The sequence below is a fragment of the Lissotriton helveticus genome, chromosome 3_1 (assembly GCF_964261635.1).
Source record: "Lissotriton helveticus chromosome 3_1, aLisHel1.1, whole genome shotgun sequence".
Classification (NCBI taxonomy): domain Eukaryota; kingdom Metazoa; phylum Chordata; class Amphibia; order Caudata; family Salamandridae; genus Lissotriton; species Lissotriton helveticus.
This window is the reverse complement of record NC_136061.1, coordinates 352,331,750-352,344,882: the sequence shown is the minus strand read 5'-3', so window position 1 is coordinate 352,344,882 and position 13,133 is coordinate 352,331,750. Positions and strand designations below refer to the sequence as shown.

Genomic DNA, 13,133 nt, shown 5'->3' with positions numbered 1-13,133 from the left:
CAAATCACCTCTACACCTCTGTGCCACTACACCCCAAACACTGTTACTCCCTGTAAGAGTGGGATGACCCAATGAAAGATGGTGGTCTTCAAACACTGTTTGATACTGTAAGTCTGACGGCTTCTCACGCCTGCAAATATTGGACTCCACAGCCCTGAGCCTTATGACGGAGCGCACTGTTACCCGTTGTTAGATAGTTTGGTTAGGTTCTCACCTTCTGGATCTGATGTTGTAGATATTAGATCTTTGGCCAAACAAGTAGGTCTATACATTAGTAGGCCCCATGCCCTACACAACCTTGAAGACCAATATGAGATACAAATAGGTTGCAGGTTTTTCAGCTGCTGCACTGTGCACAAGTAGTACCCGTTCTACAAAATTCACAGGTACGTTTACATTAAAGGTGTTCACAGAAAGAAGATATATTAACACAATTTCAGGATGATTTCAGGACAAGGGTCATCAGGATAAATGTAAACCTCTAACTGTCCTAATGTAGAAAAACCCTGAGATCCCCATGATGGCTACTTGAACACTCATCTTAAAACTGTAGTCAAGCAGGACTCCACCCAACTCGTGAATGTGAGCCTCCAGCAGTAGATATGTTTTGTTTGTTAATTGGTGACAGTTCATGTTTCACATGTCTCCGGTGACTGTCCGACCTCACTGTCATCAGTTCCGTCTCGCTCGAGTTGAATTTTGGCCTATGTACTTTCAAACTGGCAACTTTGGCCAAAGATTTGTGGGTACTCCTCAGGCTGTTTGCAAATATATATATATATATATATATATATATATATATATATATATATATATATATATATATATATATACATATATCAAAGGTAGGTGCAGCGCTGATAACAGTAAAGCTCTGAAAGGGTCAGGGCACGCTATCAATACATAACAAGCATTGACATAGCCAATAGGCCTCGCCTTATGGACCTCATACGTGTTTAGCCATGCAGCGAGACCAGTGAGAGTATGGGTGATGTTAGTGGATGCTATCTACAAATATCAAGGATTATTGATGGGTCCTGCAAACTCACCCAGGTCAGAAGACTCTAGAGCATCCCCTGAAGGACGACTGTGGTTGATAGTTTTCAGTGGGTGCTGGATACCGTATGGCTCTTGACATTAGTGATGTAGACAGGATGCCATCTTTGGATGCTGGGTGTTGTAAGTAAGTGTTGGTGGTATCTCCAAGTGATGGGATTAGATGTGCAGTGGCTAGTGAGTACCAGGTAAGGGGTTCGGTCTGTAACATGCAGGATGTTGTGAGAGGGTACTGATGGTGATGGGGAATAGGAAGGGCCAGCTGTTTATGGAGACGTACAACAAGATAGGATGATGATGTGCAATATCTGATGGCGTGGGGTGCAGTAACTCAATTACGGATTCTGTCGGCGATTGGTGCCCTTAAGTGAAGTGTATGAGGTGCAGTCATTGGGCTCTGGATTCAGGGTGCTTCAAGCGATGCCTGTTTGGTGCTGTATTTTGTTGCCAGTGATTGATGCCTGCTGAGTAGTGTGGTCAGGAGGACGGGGGGGGGGGGGGTCAAGGGTGATGTCAATGGCAATGTGGCCTGTAGTTCCTGTGTGTCGAAAATGGGAATGGGCAATGTCTGTCAGGTTGGATTCAATCAATTCATTGATCTTTCCTACATTTAACATCTGAGAATCCATTATTTCACTGGCAGAATTTGGAAACACCACATGATTCAGTTGGGGAGAAGCATACTCAAGGCAGCAGCAGGCCTTAAGGAGGACTTTAGCACCCGCTGGTATCCACCTATCCATGGCAGCAGTGTGGATAAAGAGGAATCAGTATGGCTGCCAGGGATCACTTTCACTTTATAGATGGATCCTGCTCGCGCCAGGCTTGCCACCACCACTGGTACGATTTCGACTGGAAGAATAAGTAATGCATGCTGCTGCATCCCATTGGGTAAAAGAGAACCATGCCGCCTAAAACTTGGTTGTAATCTGTAACGCACTCCAATTTATAACAAGCTATAACTAAACGCAAACCCACTTTGAGCATCCCAAACTGACTTTGCGCCTGTGCAACGTGTGCCTCCTTATACTGCACCTGCTTTAGGCTGGCACGACTCTTTCAGACCTCTAGAGCTACATTTTAATAGATTAATGGTTTGTTTGTTTTTTAGTGTATATTCTTCAGTCTCTTTTAAGCAAGGTTTGTTGCTCTGCTGTTCAATTATGTTTAACACATTTTATTTCAAGACCTTTAGCCAGACTTTAAGAATATAAATAACACATAAATCTTCCCAGGGGCTAGTATGTTTCTAAAGATTGTGTGTGGCAAAGTCACAGTCCGGTAAAATGTTTTATTTTGATAGCATCCAGCAAACAACGCTTTCGCCAGGCTTCGAGGCACTGCTTGTTCTTCGGCACACGGTGAATAATCATTACTCTTTACTAAACAGACCGAACGTGTTTTAGATCTAGGGCAGGCTATTGCTATCATACTCTGTTGCTGTGCTTGCAAACACAAGTGAGGCGGACTATTTATTTAAAGGATTAGAAGGGTCTTTACACACAAAGGAGTGCTTCAGACCACTTTCCAGATACTAAGATAAGTAAAACTGTGACTTGATTGGCAAGATAAATAGAATGAGCATAGGAAGAGCGCCCTAAATACTTTGGTTTTTAAACGTCATGTAAGCATGTACTTGCAGTCCTGCGGTTGGCTGGACTATTTTCAAGTTAATCTTATGGGAACTCTGCAAAACAAGTCAATGCAAAGATTGACTGTTGCCCAGAATTGTGAGTGTTGGCCTATGTCCAGCAGCTTCGAGTTTTGGGCAGAGCGTTATCCAAATCCTCCAATAGCTGAAGGAATAATATGTCCTGCTGTTGGAATTTTCCAGAGGAGATTCACATCATTTCGATGCTTCCAGTGTTTTGAGAGTTTGTGAAACGTTGTTCTGAGGGGACTCTTGCATTTAAAGCATATATAGGAGGCCTGCTATGAAGCAAGGCAAATGCACGAAACATAACGAGAAAATAGAAACAAAAGGCACAATTAGGAATATTTGTGGAAATGCATACAGGAAACTATCAGAGCAGAGGTGGATTTTGAATCTATTCGTTTGGTAGAAAGTGTACTGCTATCACACAAGGCTCTGGAAACAAAGGTAACACTAAAGTAATACATCTCTGTGAAAACGCTAAATGCAGTCAGTCAAAGTGAAATTAGCCAGTGGCTGAAGTAGACATTGCCCCATGTTGTTTGTTGTAGTGGGGGAAACAAAATGTGAATGATACAACAACAGACCAAGGGATGAAGTATATTATACATATCATTTTAGTAAATTCAAAAGGTCTTGGCTAACAACAGACCTAAAATGGAGGAGATTATACAGGTTTCTGTCTTGTATCACTTATGGAATTTCGCCTATCAATGCGGTGTTAACAATTTAATAATAATTGTTAAGACTCTGTAGGCACAGAACTGCTTTGGACAGAGAAACCCAAACAACCTGGAGCAATCAGGCTATGTATAGACAGGCACATTCCAAATCAGGCGATTTAAAGGGAGTTGCACATCACCTCGTAGCTCAAGGTTTCTCTAAGTTGGACCTCAAATGCGGGGTGAAAACAACTGATGCTGAACCCCAAAGCTGATACATGCAAGCTTTTCAACACATTAAGGCCTAGGGAAGTACAAATGGCTCAAATTGGGAAACTCATCTGCTGCAGAAGTTTTCAAGCACACCTTCAAGGAGACTCTATCAGAATTACAAGGAGTAAGGAATATAAAAAAAACATACTCATATACTCATCAACAATGAAGGAGCACCACTGGAGCCTGCAGGCCACTCTTCAGTGGCTAGGTAATTATGGCCTGACACCAGGACAAATGTTACTTTTTCTTATCAAAAATAGAATTATTTGGCTATGCCTTCATGAAAGACAGGTTAAAAGTAGATCGCAGGAAGTCTGACGCGATCCAGCAGGTGCCAGCCCTGAAGAACGCCACAGAACCTTGAAGTGTCCTGGGCATTCTATTGTGGACGTTTCCTACCAAACCTAGCAAAATTCACAGAGCCACTAAGAGCCCTAACAAAGTCAGACATCCGAAGGATCTTGGGCCCTCACAAACTACAAGAAGGTACTACTGACAAACACCTTGATGGAGACAAAACCACTGAGCCGATAGTAGATGCCAACCCTGTCAGTGTCGGGGCAGTGCTCACGCAAGAAAGAAAGCCAGGTCAGTTGGTCCCCCTTGATTTTGCCAGTAGAGCTCTCCAAGCGGCAGAAGCCAGATACACCCACATTGAAAGTGGATTGTTGGCAAAGTATTGGTGCAACTACTTTCATCTCTACCTCTGTGGGAGAGACTTCAAAGTAATTAAGGTTCATAACCTTATTTGGAGGCACCACACCTCAACCGCCCCCGCAAATTGAGCGATGGGCAGTACAGCTGCAGTAATAAAGATTTACTGTGGTATACCATCCAGGGGCAAAGGTCGGCAAACTTCCTGTCACACCACCCCAATACACCGGGAGGTGATTTGAACGACCAGGATCCAGCCACGGAAGACTACATATTGATGGTTAGTGATAGCTCATGCCCCAAAGTGCTCACCACTGACTAGATCAGCCGGATGACTCAAGATGACGAGGTCCTTCAAAAGACCATCACCTCTCTCAATGAGGAGCATGGGGGACATTATTGTGTGATGTGAACCACTGGTTGGACACAGACAGGGAACAGCTGTCGCAGCTGTGGATAGAGGGGGATGAACTAAGCGTGACAGTGGATGGTCTGTTGTTAAAAGGTTAGCGGATTGTACTACCAGAAACGTTGCACTAGAGAGTAGTGGACTTTCAGCCCAAAAAAATACCAAGGAGCTGCTACGACCAAAGCACACCTGAAAAAGAAAATAAAGTTCCCCGGGCTCGACAACGTAGTGCAGTGCTGCCTAGCTTGCCAGCTGATCGACGAACACAGTGCGACAACACCGGTAGCCACTGAGGAGCTCTATGAACCACCGTGAACAAAGGTCAGTTTGGACTTTGGGAATTTTCTGGACTGACAAATAACCCTAGCATGTTGGATAGGTTCTTCAAATAGTCAGTGGTAAAAATAACTGAGTCTACGGTATTCAGCAAAGTGGGACCTGTGCTTCTAAGGATCTTTGTCACTCTTGGCCTCCCAAGGGGGTGAATTCAGAGAGTTCCTTGAATACATGGGGAATCAAGAACCGGAGAATCAGCCCTCAGTGGTTACAAGCCAATAGGCATATGGAACGCTTTATGAGGCGCTCAACAAGACGATGCACATTGCCATAGATGAAGAATCAAGTGCAGAGACCAGCCTACAATGGTTCCTGCAGGCATAGAGTAATACACCACACTGCATTACTAAATGCTCTCTGTTGGCGATAATGCTAGGGCGCTCAGGCCGTAACACTATGTGAATGAGCCCAGGCTGGGAAGCCACTACTTTTTACCCTGAATGTATTCAAAGGTGAAGTAGACCCAATGACAAAGCAAGCCAACAAAGGAGAGCCAAGACATCAGACACAAAGGCAGGAGACCGCATCCTTGTATGTGATTGTCATCCATGGTTCTGCATGTCATGCAATGGTAGGCTGTGGACAGTTGCCACTGCGGATGACACCCTAGTAGTGTCCAACCAAGGCACGGAAATAATGACTAGGAATGTGCGTTGGTTTTAGAGAGTGACAGGGACAGAAGGAAAAGAGATGGTGAAATAGATGCCTGGGAGCACTATGAAGATGGAGTCCGGGAAGATCAAAGGCCCACAACATCAAGCCAAGCACCTATCAAGTGATGATCAACACCATGTTGTCTGCAAATTTTAGCTCACCGCCACCAGGTCCACCGGTGATTGAAGAAGCCAGAGAGCCTGAACAGGCCCATGCCATGTCCCAGAGTAAGAGCTATGACATGCAGCCCAACCCTGCTCCCAGTCACAGACTGGAGTGAATAGTGACTCTTTCAGTCGAACATTGGATGGGAAGTAGTGAGCTACCCTGCTCAATGTAAGGATCTGGTGACGAGCACACAGCCCGACGGCTGGGCAAGGTCGGTAGGTAATTGCGCACATTACCTTTTATGAGTATCCAAACTGTGTGTGACTGGATCACACAAAATAACACTTCAGAAAGCAGTTTCAACTTCTATCAGTAGTGCCCAGAAGTCGAAGTGGGCAGGATCTGAGGGGCACAATGTGCCCATTTTTTTCCGATTTAAGAAAAAACGTTTACCTACTTTTTGTAAAAAGACAACCGTCCCAGTACGGTTAGTGACGATAGTTTAAATGCTTCAGCTGAAGTGTCATTCAGTGAATCTCCTGTGCTATGGAACCGTAGCTGGGCAGACAGCTAAAGTAGCCTTCTTGCCAGGGTGTCTGCTTGTCTGAAAGAAATGCAAATGTGCTCACAAGTTAATTCTGCAAATGTAGAGGGCTATCTGCAAAGTAAAGGAGGCTTGGGAGCCTGTACTGGCTTTAATTGAGCGAATTACTCAAAACTTTGTGATGACAAAGATGCATTCTTTTTGAGCGGTAGTGGAAAGCTGAGCTGTTAAATGCATGCTCTTAATTGTATTTATAAAGTGCTTACGTATTTATAAAGTGCTTACTACCCCTGGAGGTGTCGAAGCAACAGTAATGTAAAAAGTTGCATTACCTATAGTCTGGGTATTACTAAAATCTATATTTTAGAAGCACCTTTTTAGCTTAAGCTTTAAACCTTTTTGCGCATTTTGTAGCATTCTATGTTATACTGTGTGTAATGCAAGATTAAAATAATGTGTAATGGACAGCAAGTTATGTTTTTTTTTTACTGAATTCTCACTTATCAATGCTTTACTGCTGATGACCTGTATACAATACATGTTATAGCATTTATGACATCATGCCATAGTCTATGCTTATTATGGCTCAAAAACAGCAGCAAGGGTGTAATTCAGACTAATCTTAAAGTGTAGGTGCCAGTCTATTACTGACAGTTGAGAGTTGTGCAGTACAACACTTACAGATACAGTAGGGTCAACAAGACGGCAAGCAGAGTCTATATTTCTTTGGAGCAAGTCGGAAGAAAATCCATGTCTTCTCATCTGCGCCTTGCTCGGCAGTTGTAAGTGGTCTTGTAATCAATCATATATTCAGTTGATGGTTTCCCACTCCCTTCTACTCTGTTTACAAGTGGTGTGTGGCACCACGAGCTGAGCTCTGCAGTTTAGTTCTGATCACTTGAATAAAGACATTGGGGCTTACAGTCCACGTCCATACTTTCTCATCTCTACAAGAAGTGCGCTCACCATGCACATTGCGTTTTAATGTGATTTTTAATGGGAACAAGGCTGACTGTAATATTAAGTCCTTGTTAATATTTTCCAAAGAAGAAACTAGTTACTTACCTGTACACTATAGTTATCCAGTATTATCTTTCATAGATTCACATGCTTGTATCTTCACCGTCGTCATGGTGGGAGTCTCACGGTAACAGAATGACCAAAGCAGTACCATGGAGAAGAAAAACTGCATAGAAAACCCCATAGGCAATGAATTATTTGGTAACCAGACCTCCTTGTTGTTTGGTCCAAAACTCAGCCAATCAGCAGTAAGCCCTGACATCACACTCCCCAGCAGAGCTCTCCTACCTCAGATTTCCAGCCCCAAGTGAGAGACATGGATATACCCAGAGGTAAAAGGTTCTACCTGAGAAACAGGGAGGTGGGCGGGCGCATGTGAATATATGAAAGATAATACTGGAGAACTATAGTGTACATGTAAGTAACTAGTTTCTTCTCCAGTACTGAATCTTTCAGATTCACATGCTTGTATCAGAGTAGCAAATAGTACCAAAATGTTTCCAGGATAGAACCCTAGGACTGGTTCTGCTCCTAAACATTGCGATGTCACAACTATTAGACGCCATCCATAGTAAATGAATAATCTCTGTAAACCTTGAAAATTGGAATATATTCCACATATAATAACACTAAATTAGTGCATAAATTAAACATTGTTCATTAGTCTTTATATTTTCTACTTATTTCTATGTATATTTATGCATATATACACACATGCGTACGTAAACAATTAATTGTATAGAAAAAATGCCTTATTGAAATAGACGCCGAAGAACGGCTTGTCCCACTGCTGTGTCCTCCTTCCACGCAGTATCTAGACAGTAGTGTCTAGTAAATGAGTGAAGGCTCTTCCAGACAGCTGCTCTGCAGATGTCTGGCAGCGACACCCCTGCAAACAAGGCCGTTGAGGTTGCCATCTTTCTAGTGGAATGCGCTTGTACTTTGGAGCGCAGTGGTTTCCCGGCCTTTTCATGACATTTGATAATAGCCGATGTGATCCATCTTGAAATACTTGATCTGGATAAAGGCAGTCCTTTTCTCTGTCCCTCAAAAGCTATAAACAACTGTTTTGACTTTCTGAAAGGTTTTGTTCTGTCAATATAGAATTTGAAACATCTTTTGATGTCTAGCGAGTGAAGGGCCCTCTCTGCTTCTGTTGAAGGATTTCCAAAGAAGGTAGGCAATATTACCAGTTCATTGAGATAAAATATTGTAGGGACCTTAGGGATGAATTTAGGATTCGTCCTTAATATCACTTTGTTCTGATGAAATTGATGAAAGGGTTCTGCTATTGAGAAAGCTTGTATTACGCTAACTCTCCTCGCAGAAGTGAGGGCCAAAAGCAATGCTGTATTCCATTATATGAATTGCAGGTCTGCCTTATGTATTGGCTTGAATGGAGGCTTCATAAGCTGAGACAGTACTATATTGAGATGCCAAGGGATCGGAGGGTGTTGGATCGGAGGGAATACCCTGAAAAGTCCTTTGATGAATTCATTGATTTTTTTTTATTTTTTTTGAAAATATTTTTATTAGCATAGTTTGTAGAGCAGTAACATGCACACATTTTCATATATACGAACTCAGTATGAACCCCGGTGGCACATGCATGTGGTTGCTCAGAGCATATGTATAAGCACAGTGTATACGATTTTCATTTTTCGATGTATCAGAACAAACTAACAAATCCCGTTCATACCCAAACCCACCCCCCGCCCCTAGGAAATCCCACCCGACACTCTCAAACAGGCACATAATCAAAATATCAACAAGTGGGTCACTCCCAATGTACGAAAAAGTAGTGTACGTTGAACACACAGGTAGGGTGGGTTAGCGTGTTCGATGGGTCGGGGTCCCCCGTACCCCATCGCAGTGCACCGTAGGCAGTGTTCGTGCATGGGTGAGTGAATCAAGGCATAGTGACGTCATAGGTGTCTATTCACTTGTATCTCCTTCATCCTCGTCATTAGCAGTCTCAAATGCCCCCAGCGCGGCAAACCATTCCAGTGAGATCTGAGTTTTCCGGTGGCCCTTACTTTCCTCTCTCTGTAGCGCTTCACCCTCAGCTTTACCCCAACGCACTACTTCTGCCCGCCACAGGTCAGGGTTGGGCGGCTTAGATGACTTCCATCTTATCGTGATGGCGCGCTTCGCCAGCAACAGGGCCAGATCGGAGAAGCGCGTCGCCACGGTTCTGGTGCGTGTCGATGGCCCCAGCCCCAGCAATGTACGCTCCAGTGTAGGTGACCTAGGCAGAGTACCAGCCTTCTCAAGTGAGTCATGGACAGTGTTCCAGAAATACCCTAGTTTAGGGCAGTGCCACAGCATATGTACCAGTGATGCGTCGTCAGCATCGCATCGGGGGCAGTTGCTCTTGGATGCAGGGAACATCACATGTAGGCGGTGTGGAGTCAGGTAGGCTCTATGTAGTAACATCAGCTGGATAAACTTGTATTTGGGGTTCCTAGCTACTTTTTTGGGGAACTGAAGTATGCGCTCCCACTCCCTGTCTCTCAGTGGTCTTCCAACATCTGTTTCCCATGCCGCCCGCAGTGGTGACAGTGTAAGTGCCCTCCCCGTTCTGATGCTAGCTGTGAGCCACCTGGTCAGATGGCCGCCCGTTCCCATGAGGTAGAGCATTGTAATGAGAGGGTGCGTAACAGGCTCCCGCCCGTCAGGCGACCACTTGCGTGTGATATAATGGCGGAGTCCGGCGTGCAGGAGAAAGGAGCCTCTGGGGACGCCCATCCTGGTTCTGAAGTCTTCGAAAGATAATAGGTGCCCCTCCGCAAACAGGTCACCCACGTGTGTCACGCCTGCGTCATGCCAGGGCTCCAGCAAGGTCGTCGTGAGTGTGCCCGAGCCCAGAGGTATGCCCAACAGTGGGATTGTGGGGGCATAAGGTGTCCCGGGGGACGTGTACTTTAATGACTTCCGCCAGTATGTTACCGCCAGCTTGAGAAGCGGCGGGGCGTTTCTAGGTAGATCCGAGCCAGGCAGGAGTAAGATGTGCACTCTCCCCCTAGCATGGTCGTCCCCCGAAACATGGATCTCATGAAGATTGCGGCCCGCCACCCAGTAAGCTAGCCATTGTAGTTGACATGCATAATTATAAGCCCTGAAGTCCGGCAAGCCCATGCCTCCAGAGCCAGAGGGGAGCTGCAACTTGGCCAGACTTATGCGTCTACGGCCATGCCCCCACACAAGTTCTGCGAGGAGGGAGTCGAGGGTCGTAAACGTCACCGCTGGAATCTGGAATGGCAGATTGGTGAAGTAGTAGATGAGACGGGGGAGCATCACCATCTTGGAGATTGCCACCCTGCCGGGTATTGAGAGCGGCAATGTTAGCCAGAACTGAATTTGTGACTTCAGTGTTCTGATGGCCCTTCCCAGGTTGCCGTCTATCATCATGCCCGCCTCTCTGTATATCTGCATCCCAAGATATCGGAAAGTGGTGTCCGCCATCTGGAATTCATGAGGGGCAAAAGGCAGGGGGGCCGACTCGTCTGCGGCTACAAAGGTGAACCCATAGGATTTAGACTCACTGATGGTGAGGCCAGAGATCTCTCTGAAGTCCTCGAAAACCTGGGAAACTGGACTCAGGTCGCCCCTTAGGTCTCAGAGATACAAAATAATATCATCCACGTAAGCAGATACGATGTGATCCGTACCATGTCGGCGTATGCCATATTGGGGGGCCATCGACCGAAGCTTGCAGAGCAACGGTTCGAGGGCGAGGACGAACAGGAGAGGGGAGAGCGGGCAGCCCTGCCTGGTTCCTCGTGCTATAGCTATGGGACCAGAGATTTGCTGGGAGGTGCGCACCCTGGCCGTGGGGATGGTATACAGTAATCTGACCCAAGCGAGAAATTCGGGCGGAATCCCGAATTTTGACAGGGTGGCGAACATATAGTCCCACCTCAAGGAATCAAACGCTTGTTTTAAGTCTAGAGATATGCAGCCTTCGGAGACCGTGTTCGCATTAACCCCGAGCATGAGCTGGGCTAAGCGCCTAAGGTTCATGGCCGTATTACGTCCCGTTACAAAACCACATTGATCTGGGTGGACCAGTTGTGGCACATACTGCACAAGCCTCGACGCCAGCACCTTGCTCAATATTTTAGAATCAGTATTGAGAAGGGACAGGGGTCTGTAATCGGCCATCTGCAGACCATCTTTGGCCGGTTTCAAAAGGGACGTGATCAGTGCTTGCATGGATGATTGCGGTAGAGAGGAAGTACGCAGGGCTTCCAGATAAACAGTGTGTAACCGTGGGGCCAGGAGGTCTATATATGTTGCGTAGAATTCAGCTGGCAGGCCATCCGTTCCGGGGGCCTTGCCCTTCGGGAGGGCTCGTATCGCCTGTCTAATTTCCGCCACTGAGATTGTACGCTTCAAGTCTTTGTTCTGGTTGGCAGTAAGTTGTGGGAGGTCCAGTCCCTCCATGAAGGCCGCAAGTGCGGGTTCTGATAGGGGTTGTGGGGGACCGTACAGCGTGGTGTAATAGTCCTTGAACGCCGTATTAATCCCTATTTGGGTGGTAGCCGGGCGGCCAGTTTGGTCCAGGACCCTCAAAACGGGATGGCTGATCGGGGAGTCCCGTAGAATGCGGGCTAGTAGGGGACCGGCGCGGTCTGCCTGTGTATGTTGCCTATTCATGTATTCCCTATAGTCTATAAGCCGCAGGTCTTTCAGAAGCTCTGCGTGTCTAATATGTGCCTCTTGCAGTGGTGTAAAGGGAGCATTGGTGCCCGCTGCTTCGTTCTCTAGGGATGCTAGTGAGCCCTCCACCTCCTTCAGCTGGTTGATCACCTCTCGCTTCCTTCCCACCCTAGTGGTCATTGCAGTCCCCCTGAGACAGACTTTGAAAGCGTCCCATTCCATCTGTCGGGAGCTGGCCGAGTTCGCATTCGTGGAGAAGTATGAGTCGATAGTGTCGGACAGGGAGGACCGGAGGACCGAATCCTCGAGGAGATCTGGGGACAGTCGCCAAGTCGGAATGGGAGCCAGCCTCCTACCCCACCGCCACGTAACCTCCACTGGGTTGTGGTCCGATAGAGTTTTCCCCATGTGCTGAGTCTGGACAATCATTGCCGTAAGGGAACGGGAGCAGAAAACATGGTCAATTCTGGTGTGAAGCTGGTGGGGAGGGGAGAAAAAGGTGTATTCCCTTTCCAGAGGGTGTATGCTGCGCCACACATCCGCTAAATCCCAGCCCTCAGCCCAACTCGCAAGCGCATCTGCCTGTTTCCTGCTCTCTGTAGCCTGTAAGGGGGGGTGTGATCTATCTAGCAAAACATCAAGTACAGCATTGAAATCGCCCCCGATGATCCAGCGAAGATCAGCCCAACCCGCAAGCACCTCGTTGACAGTTAACAAAAAGTCCGACTGGTTTGCATTAGGTGAGTACACACAGCCAATGACAACCGCCTCCCCATCCAACAGTCCCCGCACAAACACATAGCGACCCTCCTGGTCAATCCGTTGCTCCAGCATCTGGAAGGGAAGAGAGCCACGAAGCCAAATCGCCGCCCCCCTTGAGAATGCTGAATATGAGGTAGCAAAGAGTTGCCCCCTCCATTTCTTGCGCAATTTCACCGCTTCAGCAGCGTTCAAATGTGTTTCTTGCAAGCACGCGATCTGTGTCCCCCTGCGGTTAAGTTGTGCAAGGATTCTGTGTCGTTTGTGCACTGATCCCATGCCACGCACGTTCCAGGTGCACAACTGGTAATTGTTAAGAGGTCCCATTACCATCTGTGC

The 13,133-nt window shown here is 46.5% G+C and overlaps 1 protein-coding gene across 2 annotated transcripts in view; it reads right to left on the bottom strand.

The window, feature by feature from the left end:
- The window catches only part of EFCAB5 (EF-hand calcium binding domain 5), a 335,299-nt gene that overhangs the window by 27,083 nt on the left and 295,083 nt on the right, over positions 1-13,133 (bottom strand). The window lies entirely within an intron of this gene.